The sequence below is a fragment of the Eriocheir sinensis genome, unplaced genomic scaffold, assembly GCF_024679095.1.
Source record: "Eriocheir sinensis breed Jianghai 21 unplaced genomic scaffold, ASM2467909v1 Scaffold251, whole genome shotgun sequence".
NCBI lineage: Eukaryota > Metazoa > Arthropoda > Malacostraca > Decapoda > Varunidae > Eriocheir > Eriocheir sinensis.
The window spans coordinates 124,643-142,257 of NW_026111556.1; the positions used below are offsets into that span (position 1 = coordinate 124,643).

The window sequence follows — 17,615 nt, forward strand, 5'->3', positions numbered from 1 at the left end:
GAAAAAAAGGTAAACACTGCTGCTGTATAAGAGAACAAAACAAACTGGCCAAAAAGGAGGTCAATTTCGGATGGTGAGGTGACAGTCTTGATGCTCTCCTCTTGAAAGATTGTAAGTCGTATATATGCAGAAGGATTAATCGCTGTGTTACTGTTTCGTGTTTTGTTTTGGTAATCCTGATAGACTATAAGTTCCTGTTGGCAGTTTGACCGAGTGCATTATCGCGTTGACAAGACAGATACGATACGCATCTACCTTAATCCAATGGAGCTGCTCAAATCATAAAACTCCCGTCATAATATCATAGAGAAATGGAAGTTATGAGGAGGAGGAGAAGGAGGGGAGAAGTAAAGAAGAGAATGTACTGAAGAAAGGAAAACATAAAGTGATTAGCTTGCCTAAGTCTGTTTTCATTACCCCAACCAACAAGAGAATCGATAAATTACCCTTCAGCTGTGTAAGGACGAGGAGGCGAAGTGAGAAGAGAAGGAGGCAGGAGGGAGAAGGCGTTAGAAAGGGTAAATGGGGAGAGGTGTTGGTGCCCTCGATGTTATTCATACCGAGTGAAGAGAGTTGAAAAGCGCATGAATGTAGGCCTGGAGTGATGTTACCGGAGAAAATAAAACGCATGTGGTGATGGTGATGTTATTGGTAAGGGGTGGTGATGTTACTGAAGAAAGAACTGTAGTGTGGGGATGTTGTTATTGGTTTTGGTGTTGGTGCTGTTGTTGCTAGTGGTGGTGTTGTTGTTGTTGTTGCTAGAGGTGGTGGTGGTGATGTTATTGGTGGGGGTGATGATGTTATTGAAGAAAGGAGAACGTTAGTGTGGGGGGGATGTTGTTGTTGTTTTTGGTGTTGTTGTTGTTGTTGCTAGTGGTGGTGTTGCTGTTGTTGTTGTTGTTGTTGGTGGTGGTGGTGGTGGTGTTACTGGTGGTGGTGGTGGTGTTACTGGTGGGGGTGGTGATGTTACTGAAGAAAGGAGAACGTTAGTGAAGGGATGTTTTATTGCTTTTGGTGTTGTTGTTGTTGCTAGTGGTGGTGTTGCTGTTGTTGTTGTTGTTGGTGGTGGTGGTGATGATAGTTGTGGAGCGAGGAGAACGTATGTGATGATCCCGAGCTATCCCGTTCCTGGTGAGGCTGATCGGGTTACGCATGGGCCGAGCACCACTTGGAGGGCCACAGATGCCCACTCACCCCCATAACGCCCCACTCAACACCGCACAACGCCCACTCAGTCAGCCGCCCCCTCCCCACCCTGATCCTTATTTACCCTTTCCATTGCCTCTTCCCTCCTCCTCCTCCTCTTCCTCCTCCTCTTCTTCAGCCTAACACAACTGAAGGGTAGTTTATAGGTTATGGTGTTGTTGGTTATGTAAGCAATGTGAGGTAAGCTAACCCCCCTTCCGTCCTCCTTTCTTCAATGCTTTCCTTTCTTCTCCTCTTCTCTCTTCCTCCTCTTCCTCCTCCTTCTCGCCTCGCCTTCCTCTTGCAAGACAAAACTCATCCCTTGGAGTTGCTTAGTAACCTCTGGGAGCGTGTTACAGGTACAATAGTAGTAGTAGTAGTAGTAGTAGTAGTAGTAGTAATAGTAGTAGTAGCTGTTGTTGTTGTAGGGTAAGAATATCAAGAATAACAAAAAAGAAACAAGAGAAGAAAAAGAGATAATGCTGATGATAATTAGGAAGAGGAGGAGGAAGATAAAAAAGAAAAAAGAAAGGGAGAGTATTGGTGAAGCAAGAGAAGGGAAAATGCTGATGATAATTAGGAAGAGGAGGAGAAAGATAAAAAAAGAAAAAAAGAAAGAAAGGGAGAGTATTGGTGAAGCAAGAGAAGGGAAAAGGAAAGAAAGAAGATCAAGGACGAGACGGATAAGGAAAATTTGATCAGGGTACACATGAAACATTCACACGAGACACTGAGGACACATCGAGAGAGAGGGAAGAGGGTACACGGAGGAAGGGATTGAGGGAGGACGGGGAGGAAGGAATAAGAGAACCGAGAGGAGTCCCCCCCCCCCACACACACACACTAATGCCCCCCCCCTCAACCCCCCTCAGATAAGTTCGCGTCTCTTTTATCTGATAACGGTTACGAACGCTGAGTGGAGGCTGACTGACTGACTGACTGGGAGGTTAAGGTGATGGTTGACTGTGTGACTGGGTGGGTGAGTGGCTGGATATTACGGTGGATGGCTGACTGGTTGACTGATTGGATGGAAAAAGGGGTGACTGGCTGACTGACTGAGAGGTTAAGGTGATGGTTGACTGGGTGAGTAACTGACTGACTGGCTGCTTAGGTCATGAACTGGTTGGAAGAGGGAGTGACTGGATGAGTGGAAGATGGGGTGACTGACTGACTGGAAAGGTGGATGAGTGGATAGATAGATGACTGACTGACTAAGTGGTAGGGTGGATGACTGGATAGATGGGTGACCGGCTGACTGGGTGGAAGGGTGAGTGGATGGCAGAATGGCAAGGTGACTAACTGGATGAATGGGAGGTGGGTAGGTGCCTAAATGAGTGGGTGGGTGGTTGGGTGGCTTGGGGGAGGGGGGGTGTGCCTGGGAGCGCGGCGGTGACTTGCAAGTGTGCGGTGCGTGACTTGGCTGTTTCCCGCTGTCGGTGCCGCTCCTCGCTTTCTCTTATCAAACACGCAGACAGACAGACAGACAGACAGCACAGAATGAAACAGATGCCTAGACATACCGATACAGAGAATGACATATTGAACCTAGACGTATTAGTGACCGAACATGAAAGAAAGGAAGCAGCTGAAAACGACATGAATATTCTACTTAAAATATATAAAAAGACAAAAATGTGCATCGGCCGGGAATCGAACCCGGGCCTCCCGCGTGGCAGGCGAGAATTCTACCACTGAACCACCGATGCTTGAGAACAATTGATATATTGTACAATTTTATCAACAGCAAAGCCATTAGTGTATATTAATGTTTACACTATACAATTTTCTAGAAGTAGTAGTAATAGCAATAGCAGTAGTAATAGTAGTAGTGGTAGTAGTAGTAGTAGTAGTAGTAGTAGTAGTAGTAGTAGTAGTAGTAGTAGTAGTAGTAGGGATGACAATGATAGGAGACGAATAGGACAACGAAGAAAACAACACCATGACCACCATCAACAACAACAACAACAACAACAACAACAACAACAACAACAACAACAACTACAACACGAGAGGATATAAAAAAGTTCCCTCTCCACATGCTACATTTAAATAGCCCTCAAAACCACCACCATGCACTGCCCCCCATGCACCCCTTCACCCTCCCTCAGCACCCTCTTTCTCCCTCACCCCCGCAGTGCCCCCTCTCCTAACCCTTCCCTGCTGCTCATTCCCCTCTCACGGACCCCCTCACACTCCCTCACCACCCCCCTCATCCCCCTGCTTTCCCCTCATCATGTCTGCTACCCACCCTTAAACTTCCTCAACCTCCCCCCCCCTAGCTACCTCCATCACCACCTTCCCTCACCCCTTTCCCCCTGCCCACCTCATCCTCCCCCCCCCCCGTGAATGTACTCTGTGGGACCGCGATAAACACAGCAATTAATAACTTTTCCACAGCTGCGGCAGTTTTAGGCCGAGTTAAAATCACACGCTTCAAAACACCGGTGGCGAGGACGAGTCGACGAGGAGCGGGAATGCTTGATTAGGTGGTCATGGGGTTGGTGCGATTATTCATTTGTTTTTAATTGTTCATATTTGTTTATTAGTTCTGTGTGTAGCCTCGCCTCGTATGGTGTCCTACTCCTTCGTGATGGTGTCTGAGGGAAAGGAACGTGTTGACGAAATATCAGAAAAGAAGACAATAACAGAATGAGAGAAAGACACACAAACAAACACACAATACAGGTAAAAATATAGTCCAGGTAAGGAGAGCGTAAATTTAATAAAAAAAAATATAAAAAAGTATATGCTAGTAGTACAGTAAATAACTCAAATTAAAAATATACATCCACATAAAGAAACCTTAAAATAGAAAAACAGATGTGCATCGGCCGGGAATCGAACCCGGGCCTCCCGCGTGGCAGGCGAGAATTCTACCACTGAACCACCGATGCTTCTGACAAATTGCTCCACTTTCCTTTACATATCTTATTTATTAGGAAGCAAGAAAGTATCTAATAAAGGCGGGGAGGAAGGATGATTTAAAGGACCCCTCCCCTACTTCGTCCTGTCCTCCTACTCTTTATTCTACCTCCTTTTCTCCCTTGACCCTTACCTCATTCAATTAAGGCAAACCACCACCACCACCACCGCCGCTATTACCCTCCTCCTCCTCCTCCTCCTCCTCCTCCACTATCACACCTGCTACCACTAACAGTAACATAAACAAGGAGCCCATCATCCCATCCACATCCCCCTCTCCCCCTACAACAAACAACCCCCCTTCCTCCCCTTCCCCCTTCCATTCGACCCCCCCCCCACCACCACCACCACCACCATCACAACCCACAACCAACCATTCACCACACACTGTAACTGGCGTCTTCATCATCACAACCACCACTACAACGACAATGACAACAATAACATGAACACTATATAGCAACCTAACCTAACCTAACCTAGCCTAAACATATCATAACCTAAATAAAGCATAACCTAACCTAACCTCAACATAACATAGCATAACATCTCATAACCTAAACCTAACCCAACCTAGCCTAACCTAACCTAACCTAACCTAACCTAACCTAACCTAAACATATCATAACCTAAATAAAGCATAACCTAACCTAACCTCAACATAACATAGCATAACATCTCATAACCTAAACCTAACCTAACCTAACCTAACCTAACCTAACCTAAACATATCATAACCTAAATAAAGCATAACCTAACCTAACCTCAACATAACATAGCATAACATCTCATAACCTAAACCTAACCTAAACCTAACCTAACCTAACATAACCTAAACATATCATAACCTAAATAAAGCATAACCTAACCTAACCTCAACATAACATAGCATAACATCTCATAACCTAAACCTAACCTAAACCTAACCTAACCTAAACCTAACCTAACCTAACCTAACCTAAACCTAACCTAACCTAACCTAAACCTAACCTAACCTAAACCTAACCTAACCTAAACCTAACCTAACCTAACCTAACCTAACCTAACCAAATCATAACCTTACCTAACCTAGCCTAACCTAACCTAACTTAACCTAACCTAACCTTTTACCACCCCCATTAATAACAATCACAACAGCACAACAACAACAACAACAGCAACACACAACCTCATCCACCACCACAACCACAATCACCACCACCAAAACAAGAACACCCATTTCCCTTCCACCCCCACCACAACCATAACCCTTCCCCTCCCCATTCTTCCCCCTTCCACCCCCCCACCACCCCCACCCCGATCAAGTGACTAGCTGTGATGGCGTCTAGGGGGGCGGTCTTAAATAATAAAAACGTCACCCCCTTGACCATCACCCTTCTACCTCACGACATTTTACCAGATAATCCACTAAGTAACTTCCGGGCCACAGATTTATACCTTATCGGGGAAAAATATACTTTCCTCCTCCTCCTCCTCCTCTTCCTCCTCCTCCTCCTTTTCCTCTCTCTTCGCCGGTTAGAGGAAGAGATGGATGGTGGTGGAAAAGCCGGAGGAAGTGGATGAATGTGATAAAGTGGAAGGGTGAGAAGGGAAGAATAGGGGAGGAACGTTTAAAGTGGAAGAAGATAAACGAGAGAGGGTGAGGGAGGGAGGAAAAAGAAGAGGGTAGATAGAGAGGAATGTGAGAAAGGAAGAGGAAAGGGAAGAAGTGGTTGAAGGAGATGAACGGAGGATGTAGGAAGAGGAACGAGAAGGATTAAATGAAGAGGGTTTTTAGGAGGAGGAGGAGGAGGAGGAGGAGGAGGAGAGGAGGATCACTACTTCCCATCTTAGGATCAGACCCTTTTAATTCTGTTTTGTCGGATCAGATTCTCTTACAACGTTTATGAAGTCTCGGTGAACTTATACATTGTTTCTGGTACTTATTCTTTCGAGCTGAATTAATGGGTTTGATTTTATGGGGATTATAATTTTTTTCAGATTAACATAAGCCCTCACAACGCACACACGAACACATAAACACACACGCACATAAAGAAACACAAACACAAACTCATCAAAACACACAAAAATCTAATTAGCAGAATCCATTTTCCCCTTTTTCCCCTCTCCTCCCCTCTACTCTTCCTCCCCATCTCATTCTCTCCCCCCTCTCCTCCTCCTTTATCTTCCTCTCACTCCCCTTTTCCCTTCTTCTCTTCCCTGCCTCTTCTTCTTTACCCTCTTTCTCTCCCCTTCACTCCTTCCCTCCGTACCTTTCTCTTACCTTCCTCTTTCCTTCACTTCTTCCCCCGTCCCTTTCTCTCCCTTTCTCTTCTACTTTGTCCTCTTTTTCTCCTCTTCACTCCTTCCCTTCGTCCCATTTTCTCCTACTTTACCCTCTCCCTCTCTCCTTCACTCCTTCCCCACCGTCCCTTTCTCTCCCCTTCTCTCCTCTTTTACCCCCCTCCCTCTCTCCTTCATTCCTTCCCCCCAACCATTTCTCACTCTCCCATTCTCTCCTAATTTACCTCTTCCGTTGCTTCCCTTTCTTCCTCCCTCCAAATCCCCTTCCCTCTCACTCCCCTTTCATCTCTCTCTCCTTAACCCCTACCTCTCTCCTTCACTCCTTCCTCCGTCACTATCTCACTCTCCCATTCTCTCCTCCGTCGCTTCCCTTTCTCCCTCTGTCTAAACCCCCTTCCCTCTCACCTCCTTTACCCCCCCCCACCACCTATCTACACACGCAATACCGAAACCAAAAAAAGAACAACAAAAATGTGAGACAAAAAAGAAAAAATCCCCTAAACAGCAGCTCACTCTCTCGATAAGCAGTTCGCCTCATCTGGGATAACAAAAAGAGTAGGAGAGAGGCGCGGTAATGCAGGCCGGGGAGGAAGGGGTTGGCGCCAGCGTGAGGCAGCTTCCGTAATGACCGCTATACGCATACACTGCCGCGACCAAAGCATCACCGGGAGATCCAATTTAAAAAAGGGAGACCGAAATTGAATTCTTTGCAGGCAGGGAAGGGGGAGTGAGGGAGTAAGGGTGGGAGGGAGAGAGAGAGAGAGAGGGGGGGTGTAGAGGAGTAGAGTGCAGTGAGAGGGAGGGAGGGAAAGGAGGGGATAAAGAAATGGGGTGAGAGGGAGTAAGGGTGGGAGAGAGAGAGAGAGAGAGAGAGAGAGAGAGAGAGAGAGAGAGAGAGAGAGAGAGAGAGAGAGAGAGAGAGAGAGGGAGGGGGGGGTGTAAAGGAGTAGAGTGCAGTGAGAGGGAGGGAGGTAAAGGGGGGGTAAAGGATTGAGAGGGAGGGAGGTAAAGGGGGGAAAAGGAGTGACAGGGAAGGAGGGAGAATGGGTAAAGGAGTGGAGTGAGATAGTTAGAAGGGAGATCATAGGATGGAGTGGGGAAGGAAGAGGATGGGGGTAGAGAAGGGGGGGGGGGGAGAAGGGGGAGTGAGAGGGGACATGAAGGGAGGAAAGAAAGGGAAGCAAAGGCAAGGGTGAGGGAGAGAATGGGAGAAAGAGACGAGAAGGAAGGAGTGAAGGAGAGAAAAGGGGGAAATGTGAGGGAACAAGGAGGAAGGAAAGAGAGGAAACTAAGGAAGGGGTAAAGGAGAGGAGAGAATGGGAGAGAAAGGGACAGAGAAGTGAAGGAGAGAGAAGATAAGGTAAAAGAGGAGAAAGGGGGAGAGAGAAAAGAAATGAAGGATATAGGAAGGGGATGAAGGAGGAGAAGCAGGGAAAATGAAGAAGATAAAAATAAATATATGGAAAAACACGACAAAGAAGAGAAAGGTGTAAGAAGAGAAGAAAAAAAATCATGAAGGGAAGAGAGAGAGAGGAAGAGGAGGGAAGAGAGAGGGGGAAAAAGGAGGATAGGCAGGGAAAATGAAGATAAAAAGAAATATATGGAAAAAGACAACAGAGAAAGGTGTAAGGAAAGAAGGAAAAGAGTCATGAAGGGAAGAGAGAGAGAGGAAGAGGAGGGAAGAGAGAGAGGGGGGACACGGAGGGAAGGGAAGAGAGGGAGAGAGAGAGGGAGGGAAAGAAGGTTAAAAAGAGAACAGGCGTCGTGAAAGCAATCTCCCCCAGTACTTGTTTCAATATCCCGTGGGAAAAAACGCAATACCGTGGGAAAAAGCCTTAAGTGGAAGAGGAAGCTGATTATTTGTGTTGCCCTTCATTGCCCTAAAGAGCTGCGAGGTGGAAATTGCATCTGTTGTTGTAGGTGTTCTTATTCCTCCTCCACCTCCTGCTCCACCTGCTCCTCCTCATCCTATTCTTATCAAACAGCTCGGAGGAACGGAACGACTTTGCTTTTGCTGTGTTTTCTAATTAATTACCTTATTTTCGACTCCTTTCCAGGCGCTTTTTTCCCTCCGAGCAGTTTTCCTTTTCTCGTTTCCCTCAGAAAGTTTCCTTCGCATTGGACTTATCTTGGCGTGAGTGTGGGAGGGGCGAGGGTGGCCCGCTGATACCCCTTCTCTTTTAACCTCTTTTTTTTGCCAGGGTGATTGGATCCGATATTGAAAAAAGGGAAGAATGCGTGTGTGTGTGTGTGTGTGTGTGTGTGTGTGTGTGTGTGTGTGTGTGTGTGTGTGTTCGCCTCGCCCTGTGATTGCATAGCTACTGTATTCATTTGTCGGGAAACGTGAAGGGAAAATCGATTGTGTGTGTGTGTGTGTGTGTGTGTGTGTGTGTGTGTGTGTGTGTGTGTGTGTCACCTACCCAACCTTTCTCCCTTCCTCCATTATTCCTGCGTCATTCTCTTCTTTTTTTATTCATTTCCTTTCCTCTTTTTCCTCACCATTTCCCTTCCTCTTTCCTTTCTTTCTTTTTTTCTTCCCTTTCTTTTCCTTTCCTATTTCGTGTAGTTTTCATCCTTTACATCCTTTAAACAAATCTCCCTGGTCATGTTACCCCTTCCTCTACCCTTCCTTTTCCTTCCCTCTTTCCTCCAAACCTCCGCCCCCTCCCCCTTCCTTCCCTTCCTCCTCTTCTCCCTCCTGCTTTACTTCCCTCATCCTGTTCCTACGCTGCCTCTCTCCCCTTCCCTCCCTCCCTCCCTTCCTCCCTTCCTCCCTTCGTGCCAATACATGAGTTCAGTTGACATTAATCCTCTTCTCTCACCTCCTCTATCACCTCCCTCACCCCTCACACCATCTACCAACATATCTTCCCCTCTCTTTACCTCCCTCACCTCCCCCTTTCCTACTGCTTTCACACCTCCCCTTACCTCCTCCCACCCTTTTCTACCCCTCACCCCCTACTGGCATTGTGTAAGGGTGATTTGCCCCCCCCCACAGGAGTCCCCATCACCCCTCCTCGCCACCCATCCCCCCTTCCCGCCTGTTTCCCTAACTGAGAATGCTTTCGGAAATCATGGCTTCCTGGTGTCATTTTTCTCCTCCCTTACAATATCTAGGCACTGTTCTTACCGCTGTCCAAGGGTGCCATGTCCCTCTGAGTTCCCTTCCCCTTTAGGCACTTTTTCTGGCACTGATCAGAGCTTCAAGCCCCCTGGTGTTCCCCCCTCTCCCTCCCCCATTAGGCACTGCTCCCGGCGCTGTGGGTGATCGGCATTCAGTAGGTCCCAGGGAGTTTTGTGCCGCCCTTCCAAACTCTTAATTGAAGATCTCGAAGGTGACATCTGTTGTCCGCGGGGCTGGGGCGGGGCGGGAATGGTTGAGCGGAGCGGGAATGGATGGAGTTGGGTAGGGAATGGATGGGGCGGGGCGGAAATGGATGAAGATGGGGCGGGGCGGGAAGGGGATGAAGCTGTGAAGGAGTGGAACGAGAAGGCAAGGGCGGGGCAGGGCGGGGTGGAGCCGGGGCGGGGCGGGAACGGGTGGGGCGGGGCGTCGTGGTGATGAACAGTGACTGGGTGAGGCGTGGAGGGGCGGGGCGGGGCGGGGCGGGGCGGGACCAGGTGTGAAGTTGAGAGGCGCAGAGAGAAGGATTGACCGTGACGGGACGGGAAAAGGCGGGGCGGGGCGGGGCGGGGCAGAGCAGGAAAAATCACTGACACATTAAAAAAAGGGTCATTCATAAATCTATATACGTTAACTTAATCGATTTTTCCTCCTGTCCAACAAGTTACTTAACGAAACTCCTTCTTTTCCCTTCCCATCTACATCCTCCTCCTCCTCCTCCTCCTCCTCCTTCGCCTTTGCTGTCCTTCATCTTCCACCTTTGATTAGATAGTTAGTGTAGCTTGTCACAAACAGCATCGTAAGGACCATCAGGTTTGCTGTTGTTTGTTCTTCCTTTGTGTTTCTTTGTGTTTCTCCTCCTCCTCCTCCTCCTCCTTCAACCTCAATCCCTACCCAGCAGTATTCAGCGAAAATGCCGCCCCTAAACAACAACAACAACAACAATAACAACAACAATTATCCTATATCCTTCTTTCCCTTATCCTTCCATCCAATAACCTCCCTTCCCTCCCACGTTAACCTAAAGCACCCTTCTCCCCCCCCCTTCAACACAATATCCCTCCCCCCACCCACCCCCAAAAAATAAGGAAGGGGTGATTTACAACAATGTGATGAGGCTATAATCCGCGCCAGGTAGGCCAGTGAGGCTCACCTGGCTCGCGTTACCTGGGGCGGGGCGCGCCTTGACTAACGAGCCCCACACCTTGGCTAATGAACGCCACGCGGAGCATCGCCGGGAGAGACTTGAGGCTCTTCATTAGTTTACTCTTAATTTATCGTTTGGCTAATTATCTGCCCCCGTGTTGCATATATTATCTTCGTACCCTAAAATACACACATACATATATACAAGCATACATTCAAAGAAGCATACATACATACATACATATATACAGTATATTCATAACCAAGAAAGCTTAAATGAATATAGTTTTTTGTCCATTTCGCTTCATCACCTCAAACACATTAGAATATACATACATACATACATACAGACAGACAGACAGGCACACAGACAGTCAGATAGATAGATAGACAGACAGACAGACAGACAGACACACAGACAGTCAGATATGGATAGACAGACAGACAGACAGACAGACAGACACAGGCAGTCAGACTGATAGATAGACAGACAGACAGACAGACAAAGACAGACAGACAGACAGACACACAAACAGTCAGATAGATAGATAGGCAGAAAGGCAGACAAACAGACAGAGTAGTAACCAACTGATATTTTCTTCCTAAACGAACATTACTAATGAATAAGAATCTAATGTAGATGTAATATATATGTGTAATCGGATGAAGTGTGTTAAGTGTTAAGTCATGAAGAGGAGATTTGCAAGTAATTCGATGGGAAGTGTGGGTTTGACCGAAAGAAAAGTGCAAGTGTGTTAAGTGTTAAGTCATGAAGAGGAGATTTGCAAGTAATTCGAAGGGAAATGTGCATGGGTTTGTCCGAATGAAAAGTGCAAGTAATTTGGATGGTCATGTCTGTGAGTCATTCCTGTGCAGTTTAAGTTGAGACGCGTAATTCTTAATGAGGTGAATGTTTTTTTTTCTCTCTCATCTACATGGATAGAAAAAAAAATGTTATAAAGACGAGAAGGAAGAGGACGAAGGAAGGAGGAATAGGAGGAGGAGAAAGAAGATTAATATGAAGAGAGGAATAGAAGGAAGATAAAGTTTTGTTTCTCTCTCTCTCATCTACAGGGATAAAAAAAATGTTATAAAGACGAGAAGGAAGAGGACGAAGGAAGGAGGAACAGGAGGAGGAGAAAGAAGATTAATATGAAGAGAGGAATAGGAGGAAGATAAAGGTTTGTTTCTCTCTCTCTCATCTACAGGGATAAAAAAAAATGTTATAAAGACGAGAAGGAAGAGGACGAAGGAAGGAGGAACAGGAGGAGGAGAAAGAAGATTAATATGAAGAGAGGAATAGAAGGAAGATAAAGGTTTGTTTCTCTCTCTCTCATCTACAGGGATAGAAAAAAATGTTATGGACGAGAAGAAAGAGGACGATGAAGGAAGGAGGAGGAAGAGAAAAGAAGATTAATATGAAGAAGAGAAAAAGATGATGCATTTAAAGAGAGGAATATGAGGAAGATAGTTTTTTTTTCTCTCTCATCTACAGTGATAGAAAAAAAAATGTTACAAAGACGAGAAGGAAGAGGACGAAGATAGGAAGGAGGAGGAAGAGAAAAGAAGATTAATACGAAGAAGAGGAAAAGATGATGCATATAAAGAGAAGAAATAGGAGGAAGAGAGGAGGAGGAGGAGGAAAGAAGATTAACGTGAAGAAGGGGAAAAGATGCATATAAATAGAAGGAATAGGAGGGTGGGAGGAGGAGGAGGAGGAGGAGGAGGAGGAGGAGGAGGAGGAACGAAGATGAAGGTACAGGAAGAAGATGAAGATATAAATGAAGATGAACAAAATAAATAAGAAGTACATATTTTGAACCATCACTATCACTGTCATCATCACCACTTAAATAGACAAGCAACAAGCACATTTTCACTACATTTTTCTTACTAAGCAGGTGACGGAGTGACAGCCGGATGACAGCAAAGCGTGAGGGAATGCGTGAGTGAGCAAGCGGCTGACAGGAATGTGAGGGAGAGAGTAATAGAGAGTAAAGCAAATGACAGGAGAATGATGAAGCCGTAAGTAGCAGAAAATAAGAAAGACAAGAGATAGATAGATAGATAGATAGATAGTGAGTGAGTATTGAGAAAGATAGACAGACAGAAAGAGACAGAGATAGACAGGCAAACAAACAGACATAGATAGACAAGCAGACAGAAACAGCATGAGAGAAAAAGTGGATAGCTGAATAAGAGGTCAATGTGGATAGGTGGATGAGGTAAGTTAAGTGGGTGGAGATTAAGTGGTGGGTGGACACTGGGTGGATGGAGAGAGGTGAGTGCGTGGGTGAGTGGAGAGGTGAGTGGAGGGGTGCAGGGATGGAGGGATGGGAGGGGTGGAGCTGGGTTTAGGCTCGGTGGAGGATTGGGTGGAGGGTGGGGGTTGGTGGGGTGGAGCTGGGTGGAGGCGTTACAGATCCTCTCCACCAGTTAGTCAGTCATGCATCCCTTTGTCTTCCACTGAGCTTAATTATCACGAGTCCCGTCACGCCAGGAGGAGGAAGAGGAGGAGGAGGAGGAGGAGGAGGAGGAGGAGGAGGAGGAGGAGGACACGATGTAAGTGAACCTGTAAAGCAGAGAACGAGGAGGAAAAGATGAAGGAATTAGAGAGAGAGAGAGAGAGAGAGAGAGAGAGAGTAAAGGAAGCCCACAACTGGCTTTTCTGCTTCGTGGACATCCTCGGTGACAGGTTTAAGACAATGCAGGAACGACAGGTGACTTACGGGGCGGCGCGTGGCTCGAGGGAAGGAAGGAAGGGAGGGAGGAAGAATAAATGAAGGAAGGAAGGAAGGAAGGAAATGTTAAGAAGGAGAGGACGTAAAAAAGTGGTTAGGTAGACATAGAGGGAGTGTGAGAGGTATATAGGAATGCGGGAAAGGAAGGAAGGAAGAAAGGAAGGGAGGAAGGAGGGGAGGAAAGGAGAGGAGAAGAAAGGAAAGGAAAAGAAGAAAGTTACGAAAATTAGATAAAGGGAGGAAAGGAAGCTAGATAGACAGGAAGAAAGGAGAAAAAACAAAAAGTAAAGGGAGGAAGAAGAGGGAATAAGAATTACCAAGAATGTGAAGGATAGAAGATAGGAGCGAGAAGGGAAGAAGATAAGACAAAGATGAAAGAAGATACATGAAAGAGAAAAGTATGTTATATGGCGCACAAAAAAAAAGTAAAAAATGATTGATAGATGGAGGCACGAGAGAAAGGAAGAGGAAAGGAAAGGAGAAAAGGAAGCAGATAATTAAGGAAAGGAAGGAGAGGAGGGGAGAAATGTAGGGAGAGAGGATGGAGGATACTTTAAGGAAGGAATTTTAAGGGTTATCTACAATCAAGAATTTTCTAAGGCAATGCGATATAGTAGGCCTTAGGAATTCACAAACACACACACACACACACACACACACACACACAGGTAACTACAGGTATACTCCTTCATTATCTCCACTCCCCTTTCACCCAGAGTACAGTGAGGTGAGAATCGAACCAGACATGCGACATCCCAGACCACGCGAACTCCCTTACTAAATGGGCTACGTATGCTGGCCAATCTGTACGCACTTCACCGCCACCCCCACCGCAGGACTTACGCACCTTGGCTACTGAAGGTGGCGTGGGCGTCCTGTAGGAGCATGGTGGCCGCGGCATATGTAGCCACGCCCACGAAGAGAGCGACGGAGGCACACACGCCCGCACACCCGCCCTCACCCATCCCTGCGGCTGACCAAGGGGGGAAGGGGAGGGAGGGGGGGTCGAAATGGGCTCTTTTTTGTTTGTTTATTTTTGTCAATTATTTCTCCCTATTTTTTTCTTTTTCTCGTTTTTCTTTTTCTTTTTTCTTTTTGAGGTTGACGAAGGGAACGTTGAAATGGTGTCTCCTTTTTTTTTTTCACTACTTATTTCTCCCTATTTTTTTCTTTCTTATTTTTCTTATTTTTTTTCTTTCTGAAGCTGACGAAGGGCGTGTTGAAATGGTCTCTTCCTATTTTTACTTCTTACGCTTCTTTATCTTATTTCTCCTTGTTTCTCCTCATTTGTCTTCGTTTTTCCTTGTTTCGTTTATTTCTCCTTCCTTATTTCTTCTTATTGCTCACTCTTTTTTTTCTTATTTCTCTTTTTTTCTCATTTTTCATCTATTTGTCAGCCCTTATTTTCTTCTTATTTTTCCATCTATGTCCTATTCGTCACTCCTTATTTCTCTATTTCTCCTATTTGTCACTTCTTATCTATTTATCTTCTTATTTCTTCTTGTTTCTCCTGTTTGCTAGTCCTTATTTCTGCTTCTTCTTTCTCCTCCCACTCCTTATTTCTCCCTATCTCTTGTTTCTCCTAAATATCAGAAGAGGAAAAATACTACCCTGGAATGTTTAAATGAGGCATAAATATTAACAACTGTCATGATGCGGATTGATCAACTTTCTACCTTTTTTCCCGGCCGTTCATTTCTACATGTCTTTTATTACAACCGTTCATTTCTACAGACCTTTTTTCCACAGCCGTTAATTTCTATATAGACCTTTGTTTTCACGTCCATTCATTTCTACAGACCTTTTTTCCACAGCCGTTAATTTCTATATAGACCTTTGTTTTCACGTCCATTCATTTCTACAGACCTTTTTTCCACAGCCGTTAATTTCTATATAGACCTTTGTTTTCACGTCCGTTCATTTCTACAGACCTTTTTTCCCGGCCATTCATTTCTACAGATCTTTTTTCACGGCCGTTCATTTCTACAGACCTTTTTTCCCGGCCGTTCATTTCTACAGACCTTTTTTCACGACCGTTCATTTCTACAGACCTTTTTTTCCCGGCCGTTCATTTCTACAGACCTTTTTTCCACAGCCGTTAATTTCTATATAGACCTTTGTTTTCACGTCCGTTCATTTCTACAACCTTTTTTTCACGGCCGTTCATTTCTACAGACCTTTTTTCACGACCGTTCATTTCTACTAATCTTTTTTCACGGCCGTTCATTTCTACAGACCTTTTTTTCACGTCCGTTCATCTCTACAGACCTTTTCTTCACGTTCGTTCATTTCTACAGACCTTTTTTTCACGGGCGTTCATTTCTACAGACCTTTTTTCACGTCCGTTCATTTCTACAGACCTTTTTTTCACGGCCGTTCATTTCTACTAATCTTTTTTCACGGCCGTTCATTTCTACAGACCTTTTTTTCACGTCCGTTCATTTTTACAGACCTTTTTTCACGTCCGTTCATCTCTACAGACCTTTTTTCACGGCCGTTCATTTCTACTGATCTTTTTTCACGGCCGTTCATTTCTACAGACCTTTTCCACCGCAGTTCGTTTCTACATAACTATCCTATTTGTTTTATTTTTATTTTTAAGTAGTACTAATTAGAATGACGCGTGCGATTTGGCGAACGTACCCTTTAACATTCTGCGCTGCGTCACGATTTCTTCACAGCGGGTTAATTCACGTAAAGGTTAGGCATTACGCATTACGCATTACGAAACTAAGCCTTTTTTTGTTCACTATACGTTTTCATATTACAACGACATCGTATACGACATTTTCCAATACATCTCGCATTCCTCTAAAATATGCTTCCAGAAATACTAACTTTGCTGTCTGATTGTGTCTCTCTAACCTCCGCCTGTCTGTCAATCTCTGTCTGTATATGTCTGTTTGTCCTCTGCCTGTCTGTCTCTCTAACTTCTACCTATCTCTCAACCTCTCTGTCTGTCCATGTCTGCTTGTCTGTCTATCTGGTCTGTCTGTCTCTCTAACCTCTATCTGCATGTCTCTCTCTCTTCCTCTCTGTCTGTACATGTCTGCTTGTCTGTCTATCTGGTCTGTCTGTCTGTCTCTCTAACCTCTGTCGGTACTATCCATATCAATCTGTCGGCTGGTCCCTTCTCGTCTGTCTACCTCTGTCTAACCTCCACCCAGAATTCACGTACAGCAAGTCGACTGTTTGCATTAGTGAGACTGTGGAGGCTTCGCGGAGACCCACCTTTGTCCGCCCTCCCCAGTCCGGGCGCGAGGACAGCCCAACGAAAATATTCACCGAAATGTTGGAGGTGGAGAATGGAGCTGAGGGTGAAGGTGCAGGAAAACGCTGAGGTCGAGGTTGAGCTTTGTAAGAAAATAAGACAAAAGGACAAACTTGAATGGGAAAATGACCAAAGGAGGAAAATTGTAGAGGAAAATGCTGAAGTTAATCGGAAAGTAAATAGAAAATAACTACGGAAACTACGGAATGAAAGCTTTAGGAAAATTATATAAAGGTTGAGGAAAACGAGTGAGGAAAAGACAAAAGGAGGATAATTGCATGGGGAAAAAGCTAATATCGAGGTAGAGCTTTTTAGGGAATAAGACAAAAGGTGGAAACTAGGGAACGAAAAGGCTGAGAAAATAATATTAAGGTTGAGAAAAACTTGAAGGAAAATTGTATAGGAAAATGCTAAAGTTAATCTGAAAGCAAGTATAAAATAAGACAAAAGGAGGAAAAACATTGAACGGAAATCCTGAGAAAATAATATGAGGGAAACTTACGTAGGAAAATGGCAATAGAAGGATAATGGTATAGGAAATCGTTGGAGGAAAAACACTTAGAGGAAAATAAAACAAAAAAAAAGCTGTAGAACGAAAAGCCGAAGAAAAAATTAAGCTTAAAGAAAATTTGAGAGAAAGAAAAAAAAGGAATGAGAATTGGAAAAGAAATTAAAGGAAAATATTGAGGCATTGTTAAAAAAAAATGAAGAAAAGACAAAATGATGGAAGTAATGATGAAAAATTTTGGGGAATGAAAATAATGGGAGTGAGAAAATGAAAAAAAAAGTTGTGAATGTAAATTATGCAAGCGAGGTAGAACAATGAAAATGAAAATGGCAAAGGACAATGGAGTGAAGGAATGGAAGAGGGTGAAGAAAAGGCGATGAAAGGAGATGGTGCGAGTTAATGGAGGACAAGGAGGACAAGGAGGAAGGAAAA

The 17,615-nt window shown here is 45.0% G+C and overlaps 2 non-coding genes across 2 annotated transcripts; both read right to left on the bottom strand.

The window, feature by feature from the left end:
• Positions 1–2,820: 2,820 nt before the first annotated feature.
• Trnag-gcc (transfer RNA glycine (anticodon GCC)) lies at positions 2,821–2,891 on the bottom strand. Its single transcript has one exon. It is a non-coding gene; the product is annotated as a tRNA-Gly (tRNA).
• A 1,117-nt stretch (positions 2,892–4,008) lies between these two features.
• Positions 4,009–4,079, bottom strand: Trnag-gcc (transfer RNA glycine (anticodon GCC)). The gene has a single exon. It is a non-coding gene; the product is annotated as a tRNA-Gly (tRNA).
• Between the last annotated feature and the right edge of the window lie 13,536 nt (positions 4,080–17,615).